Raw genomic sequence first — 8,290 nt, 5'->3', positions numbered from 1 at the left:
CTGTTGCCCAACCTGGAGGACAGTTGCACAATCTTGGCTCACTGCAGCCTCCTCCCCCCAGGTTGGAGTGATTCTCCTGCCTCAGCCTCCCGGGTAGCTGGGATTACAGGCACATGCCACCACGCCTGGCTAATTTTTGTATTTTTAGTAGAGACAAGGTTTCGCCATGTTGGTTAGGCTGGTCTTGAACTGACCTCAACTGATCCATCCCCCTCAGCCTCACAAAGTTCTGAGATTAAAGGCGTGAACCACCGTGCCTAGCCTACTCCCAATAATTGTTTTTCATTCATAGAAAGGAGCCTGGCTTATCAGAATTAACAGTTCCCAGGAGTCAGAGGCCCCAGTCCCTCAGTCCTTTTTGACTCATCAACTACTGGACAAGTGAACCCCACCTGTGTCAGTCACAGCTCTCGGGCTGAGCTGCCATGCTTCCCCGTGGCAATGTCTGCACATCTGGGGTCGTGGATGCTTCCCCGTGGTGATGTCTCCACATCTGCGGTTGTGGATGCTTCCCCACGGCAATGTCTGCACATCTGGGGTCGTGGATGCTTCCCCGTGGCGATGTCTGCACATCTGGGTTCGTGGATGCTTCCCCATGGCAATGTCTGCACATCTGAGGTTGTGGATGCTTCCCCGTGGCAATGTCTGTACATCTTGGGTCGTGGATGCTTCCCCGTGGTGATGTCTGCACATCTGCGGTCGTGGATGCTTCCCCGTGGCGATGTCTGCACACCTGGGGTCGTGGATGCTTCCCCGTGGCGATGTCTGCACATCTGGGGTCGTGGATGCTTCCCCGTGGCAATGTCTGCACATCTGGGGTCGTGGATGCTTCCCCGTGGCAATGTCTACACATCTTGGGTCGTGGATGCTTCCCCGTGGTGACATCTGCACATCTGCAGTCGTGGATGCTTCCCCGTGGCGATGTCTGCACATCTGGGGTCATGGATGCTTCCCCGTGGCAATGTCTGCACATCTGGGATTGTGGATGCTTCCCCGTGGCAATGTCTGCACATCTGGGTTCGTGGAAGCTTCCCCGTGGCAATCTCTACACATCTGGGGTTGTGGATGCTTCCCGTGGCAATGTGTGCACATCTGGGGTCATGGATGCTTCCCCGTGGCAATGTCTGCACTTCTGGGATTGTGGATGCTTCCCCGTGGCAATGTCTGCACATCTGGGTTCGTGGAAGCTTCCCCGTGGCAATGTCTACACATCTGGGGTTGTGGATGCTTCCCGTGGCGAATCCTGCACATCTGGGGTCATGGACGCTTCCTCGTGCTCCACGTGAGCCTCTGCTTCCTCCTACACAGACACCAACGTCATGTGGTCTGGAGACTTTTGGTTTAACCTCACCTGAATATAGTTTAGGGTCTTTAGTCACTTAGTTTTATTAGTGATGTTTTGTGTTTTGCTACCTAGTTGAGATTCAAAAATGCACTGTCTCTCCCACCCTCCAAGAATCCTGCAGGTTTGAAAACTTTAAAAGACATAGAATTTTTATTCTGCTTATCTTAAATCAAATCCATTTAATTTGAACAGCTTTAAAAGTTTTTTCACAAACTGGGAAAGACCCCTGTGCCAATGGGGCAAGTGGACGTCAGCCACTACCCTATACCATGTCCCACAACGCACATAGGCGAGCACAGTCTACCACAGCTCCAAGGCGATCTGCATTAAGAGGAAGGGAAGAGGCCCATTGCCTTCCCTGAGCATCTAAAAAGTCTTTTGTGACATTGTGAGTTTTTGCCAAATCTGACTTTCAGAGGTAGCCTTATCCCTCGTAACTCACCCTTATAGAGTCACCATTTAAAGCACAAGTGCTGATGTCATCATCACCTCCAGTTCCTCCTGCGTCCCAGATGGCTGTGAGGATTATCATGGCTGGGCTGGGTGCAACTGTCTCATGCAATGGTAACAGTTTCTGACTCAGGTGCTGGGCGCGTGTTGTTTCTTGCCATCTATACATGCTGCGAACAGTGTTCATGCTGCCGCCCACCTCATCACCTCCTAAGGCAGGCGCCATTCCTGCATTCCAAGCACATGCCTCAAACTACGCAATTTGTGCTGCCTTGGACGGCTGGTACTGCCTCCTGTTTAGTCATTTTCGTTTATTACTCGACACTATCGCTCGCTGGTACCATCTTATTAGGAGAATGAGAATGAATCCAGGTTACAGTTTCTGCTAAGACTTGGTGAGTTTTTTCCTGACTTTGTAAACGGACTTCCTGTCAACATTCTACCATTCGCTAAAAGAAATGTGGAAAGAAAATACAGTCATGAAAGTCCCAAAGTTGTGACTTTCCACATCAATGTCAGCCTTTGCTGTGAAGTACGGTAGAAACCCAGAGTCAGAAAGAACCTTGGAAAGCATCTACACTGTGTTCCAAGTCTATTCTTCTGTAGATGACAGGAAAAAACTACCAAGGAGGTAAAGCTCCTCTTCTAAGTTCAAGCAAAAGTAGGGCAGAAGCCAGACCCGTTGTCCAGTGTCCTGAACACTGGCAAGGAGCTATTTCTCAGGGTTGCAAGGCACACTTGACAGCTCCTCCTGCACACCCCACAGCTTCAGTGGAATACTTTGAGGAGATATTTATCCCTTTCAGGCCATGAAATTACCACATGAACAATGCAATGAAAAGAGGAATAGAGTCTGTAAGTGACACATGAAGAGCTAGTAGAATATTGAAAGTGAACTAGTGACGATGTCATATTTAAACTGAAGATTCTCATAGAAGAATAAAAAAGAATTAAGATTAGTACAAGTAATAAAATCACCATTTCTATTCAAAGACAGAAATGTTAAAATAAGGAAGCGTGGCAGAATTTGCCAAATTCAATAGCATCAAAAAATAAAATCAAATCTATTTGAATCAAAGATTCTTGTGATCAACTTCAAAAATCAATTCAGAGGATTGATTACCCCCCAAAGCACAAAATGAACATATTAAGCTGATCCTACAGCTATAAACTGCTATACATATAAAGATGCACTTAATCCCTGAATCCTTGGGTGACTGAGTTTCAATGTACATTGAAAGTCATGAACAACACTCCATGGGGAAGCTTAGAATTCTTCGCTGAAATTTCTCAACTCTAACTATTCATGTCATGCCCCATATGTGGTTAGACTAACTAAATCTATAGTTATCTGTCACCATGATGCTGTTTTTAATTTAAATATTTGTGTAGTTAGGATTCGCTGACCCAAATCCAGAACTGCCAGAGAGAAAGCCACCAACTCAAAGAAGAGTGTCACCCATGGTCCAGGTCACTCATGGTCCAGGTCACCCACGGTCCAGGTCACCCATGGTCCAGGTCACGCATGGCCCAGGTCACCCACAGTCCAGGTCACCCACGGTCGAGGTCACCCACGGTCCAGGTCACGCAGGGTCCAGGTCATTGACAGTCCAGGTCACACATGGTCCAGGTAACCCACGGTCCAGGTCACGCATGGTACAGGTCACCCACAGTCCAGGTCACCCACGGTCCAGGTCACCCACGGTCCAGGTCACCCACGGTCCAGGTCACGCGGGGCACTTGCACCTCCCAGCCCTGCTCCGCCGTCTTACAGGAACTCAGTCCCCCGAAACACACGAAGGCGAACACCCAAGTCATGGGTATGTCTCCACAGAAAATAGCAAGGCCGTGAATTCACACTGTGGATTCTCCTGCCCCGTCCATGGCAGCCACTCTTGACCCGCCTCATGATCGTCTACATCAACACCAGACCCTGACTCGGTTTCAGTTTTCCCGTTTCTGCCCCTTGAACTTGGCCTTGACCCTCGATGCTCACTGGTCTTGGGCTCACATTTACCCTCCACTTCTTCAGCTTCTTTGCCACGTTGGAGGACAGACTATCTGGACTGAGTCAGCTCACTTTGACAAATGTAGGAGCTCAGGTGAGTCAATTTCTTTAATGTTGCTATTTCTAATGTTGCTTCCATTTCGTTATCTGAAAAATGGGCATTAAAAAGACTTCATATTGTTTGCTGATACTTGAGTGAGAAAATGCACATCAAGATGTCGGTACCATGCCAAGCTCTCAGCAAACATGAACCATTTTATGTTATTTTATGGGTGATTTTTCTCTGGGGAGGCCTACAGAATCAGACTTGAAGGATACTTAGCCAAAAACGAAACCTAAATCATATCCCTGAAGATAGGCTACTTCCACACTGGGCACAGGCACATGGCTCTCACTGCAACGCAGGGCAGGCTCTTCCAAGGAGGCCTCTGAACTCTGGGTTCCGATCTCTCTCCCACGGCACTGCCCACTTCCATCCCTCTGCTCAGAATCAAATCTAAAAGCGCTGTACACAAATGGAAAAAGCCAGGGCATACCTGGGCCTGAGTTGCCAGTAACAGCTTGGAAAGCGACTCCTGAGCTCTCCCTTAGAGAGGCAAGATTCATACGGGAATAATTCCCTCAAACATAGTAGAGATTGGCATATGTCAGTAGGTGAGCAGTAGCATTACAAGTGACTGTCACATCAAGGAGAACGAGGGTGTCCTCCTCTGTGGATCACAGCAATTCAGCACTGCGCACGACGCTGTGTAGGGTCATTAATGATTTTACCAATGTGTCCGTTTCCTAACTATGGACTCTGACTCCTAAAGAACAGATCCAGGTTTTCACCATATTTACTTCCCTTGTGTCTAGGCTGGTGCCTGGTACATAGGAGGTCCTAATGCCCAGTTGCTGCACAGTTGGTTGGGAAGCATGAGACCTCAGTGCAAGGACAGCACAGGCTCTGCCTCTGGTTACACATCTCCTGGGTGCGTGTTGACTGCTGAGTTAAGGGTCTCATGTTCCCAACCCCAAGCTTCCTCATATGTGAATGCTTATGCTGCATGTCTCCGACAACAAGTTTGCAAAATATCTAAGACTATTTCTTTTACTTTAAAACTCTCACCACATTAATAAATATAGCATCTGAAAATGGTCTCGCTGGAAAATGTGACCCTCTGGAAAGCATTCAAAGCATTTTCTGTTTTGTGCTTGGATTTCTAAGGGGACCACAAATGGGTTAGATGTTCTTAAAATATCATTACATGTGATTTTGCATCTTGAGTGGAAGATCCTTAGGTAGATTACAATAACCCACTGTGACCATTTCAAGCATGTAAACGGAGCACAAAGTTGTCTGCATTTCTACTTAAAGTTTTCCTGAAAATGTGTAACAGATTTGACTATTCAGAACCAAATACAACAACTTAATATATGTTTATAACTGGAAGTTTGGAAATGAGGTCTGTAAAGTGGTGCGACTATTATGTGAAATTAATGGTATAAACATATTTACTATTTGCATTTATCACAGGAAATGTTATTGATACAGCTGCAGACATTTTTAGGACTTCAGAGGAAACCAAAAATTCTAAGCTTATTAATGACAATAATACATAAATCTTTCTTTTTCATGAAAAATTATTTGTTCAGAAAAAGGAGTGCTTTGGATCTCCATTTTTTTTTTTACAATTGAAGCATGTGCAGTTTATTGCATGTACGTAAACCTTTTAAATATTAACTGATAAAAATGGACTTACATGACCAGAAATCTGTTGAAAAACTCTCCTGTTTACAGACTGTGTTAACACATTTCTCATCTTACTGTTCTTTTATGTCTACATTTCTCCAGGTAAATATAACTATCACCATAATTTCTTGGTTTCTCTTTAGTTCATTAGTAATTACAAGTAATGTACAGCAAAGCCAGGAAAAGTATCCAGAACTCCAGATGCACTTCACTACTAACAGGGGCCTCCAACCCTGCTAAGCATCGGAACCACACATGTAAACACTGAGGTGCCCTGCCAGGCCAGTGAAGTGCACGCTGCTCCTGTGTGACCCATTTTTAACCCCTAAAGGCATAATACTTTGAATATTGTGAATTCAGTTAATAAGTTGAATTTACACCAGTCCTTCCTGATACAGCTGAATCAGGTCTTTCCCATTATTAACTCCTCAGTATATCACCCCTTCTGTTGAACAGAATTAAGTAAATATTTAAAATCTCTTACCCAGGGTTCAGCAGATTATGATCCAGAGGCCAAGCCCAGCCCGTCTGCCTTTGTGTATAAAGTTCTCATGGAACAGAGCTGTGAGCCTGCCGTGTGTGGTCTACATCTGCCTCTGGACACAGCTGCAGAGCTGATACCCACACAGACCTGGGGGCCCACAGAGGGAGGCGCCTTCCCGCCGTCATCCCCACTGAGCACCAGCCACCGCAGCCGCTAAAACCTGCGGAACACACTCCATGCCCCTTGTTGGCTTCTTCACATAAAGTGGATAAAACTAGGTGTTTACAGCCTGAAGCAGCCCATGCCAAGGCACTCCTCAGGGACGGAGCCTTAGTCGCAGTGCTTGTGACTACAGCATGTCCACAGATGGGAGCTGGCCGAGGGATCCGTGTGCCTCCAGCTTCTCAGAGCTGCAAAGAATCCGCACTGGAAAAATGTTCCGTCAGTGCTCCTCCTTCTGAGAAAAAAAGACGGGGAGCTACATCAACCTTAAGGGTTAATGTTGCTTGAATGTAAGCATAATAAATATTCAGCATGTCTCCTAAGACCTGGAGTATCATCAGAGACTAAGCTTGGAAAACCACAAAGAATGATGCCCAGTTTCTAAGAGTCACTCCACGCTTTACAGTCAGCCCACAACCACCGAGTCCCAGGATGCCCAGCCGAGACCCCGGCAGGTCCTGATGCAGCATCGGCCTGAGTCTGAGCCCAGAGGAAGCTTCTGCTGCCACAACTGCTGCGTGGGCTCATGGCTTGGGTGCAGGCCCAACCACAGCGGACCAAGGGCAGGCTGAGATTTGGCCTGGACTGGAGGGCTGGCTCGAGGAGGGTGACTTGAAAGAGAATAGAAAGGAAAAGGGAAGAATGCAAGTGTCCAGGTGGTTCCCAGAGCCAGGAAGGAGCCACGTACCTCAGACAGAATTTCGCAGGTGCCACGGCCGTCCTCCAGCCACACCTGCTTCTGAGCTGTGCTGCCGGCTTCCTCCAGGGCCTCAAGGGTCCAGGATGCTGCTTCCTTAAAACGAGTGATTTTCCTCCAGAAATCTGGTTCTCTCTCTCCACGGTTCCAGTCATTCCTGGTGTTCAATTCCTTCAGGATTGGGGAGGAAATTCCCGCAATGGCATCGCTTCTCGGGCGTGCAGTAAGTCAAACGGACATTTGGCTTGGCATACACTGAACACTTAATAAAATCTGTTGGACAAGGAGGAACGCCTGGCTGACTCCAGATCGCAGCCACAAGGGGCTGGTGAACAAAGCTCTGGAGGGTCAGCATCTGCAGCTGGAAGACAGGAACTCAGGCGTGGTGAGGCTCCATCCACCCCTCAGCTTCTCTGACAGTCTGACTCCCCCAGCCATCCTTGCCCCCAAGCCTTGCACACAGAACATCCCTGGGAAGATCCAACCAGCTTCACCGACTTCCTTCCCTGTCCCAGCCCCACAGAAAAGCAACTGAGAGGGGGACATGAAGAGGGAGCTTCCAGCACACGGGCACAGGAAGTGTGGACGCCAGCAGGAGAGGAAACTGCGGTGTCACTGCCCACCGGCCGTGGGGGCTGCACCCAGCGCGGCTCGCAGGAGTGTTCTTGGTATCGCTGGCCTCCACATTTCGTTCTTTCCACGCCAAGCGAACGCGGTGGGACCCGTGAATCTGCACAATTTCACTGCCGTCATGTAAGCCGCTCTGACCAGAACCATTTTTAATTTTTAGAAATATTTTCTAATCTTTTCATAAATTTAAGAGAAAGAAACATTTCAAGCAATTCTTGCTATTAGATAATGGCTAGCATTTATGCAGCACTGAACCTCACAAAACACTCCATTCACATTGTCTCACTTCACCATCCTAGCGGCCTCTGAAACAGCCATCACCAGACTTCACTGCGTCCAAGACAGCATCTGTTGAAAAACACAGCAGCATGTTATGTGTCACTCAGAAAGAAAATAACACTGCGTTTAAGCCACAATACATGGTGACTTGGAATTGATGAAAAGCAGCATTTCCCACACTTTTCAAAGGAGGAGAGGGAGGTGGCAAGGTCATCCAGAGAGCAGTGGCAGAGCTGGGTTTTCACTTGAGCCTGCAGTGTCTAAACGATGCACAGTGCGCTCTGTAGCTGGTCCCTGACTGCACACAGCAGGTGGATGCAACAGCTTCCCGCTCATGCTCCTGGGCTGCTGGACACAAGCAGGAACCTGGGGCTAGAAACTGAGTTCCCAGTGTCGGCAGAGGAAAGCCTCCCCTCCTTGCCTCCAGGATCTCCCTCCCAGCC

General features: G+C 47.9%; 1 pseudogene; it reads right to left on the bottom strand.

The window, feature by feature from the left end:
• Window positions 1-6,232: 6,232 nt before the first annotated feature.
• Window positions 6,233-6,711, bottom strand: LOC101178265 (annotated as a pseudogene).
• Between the last annotated feature and the right edge of the window lie 1,579 nt (window positions 6,712-8,290).

Source organism: Nomascus leucogenys, chromosome 4 (assembly GCF_006542625.1).
Source record: "Nomascus leucogenys isolate Asia chromosome 4, Asia_NLE_v1, whole genome shotgun sequence".
Lineage (NCBI taxonomy): Eukaryota > Metazoa > Chordata > Mammalia > Primates > Hylobatidae > Nomascus > Nomascus leucogenys.
Note: the sequence above shows the minus strand (reverse complement) of the source record. Positions and strands in the feature narration are given on the sequence as shown.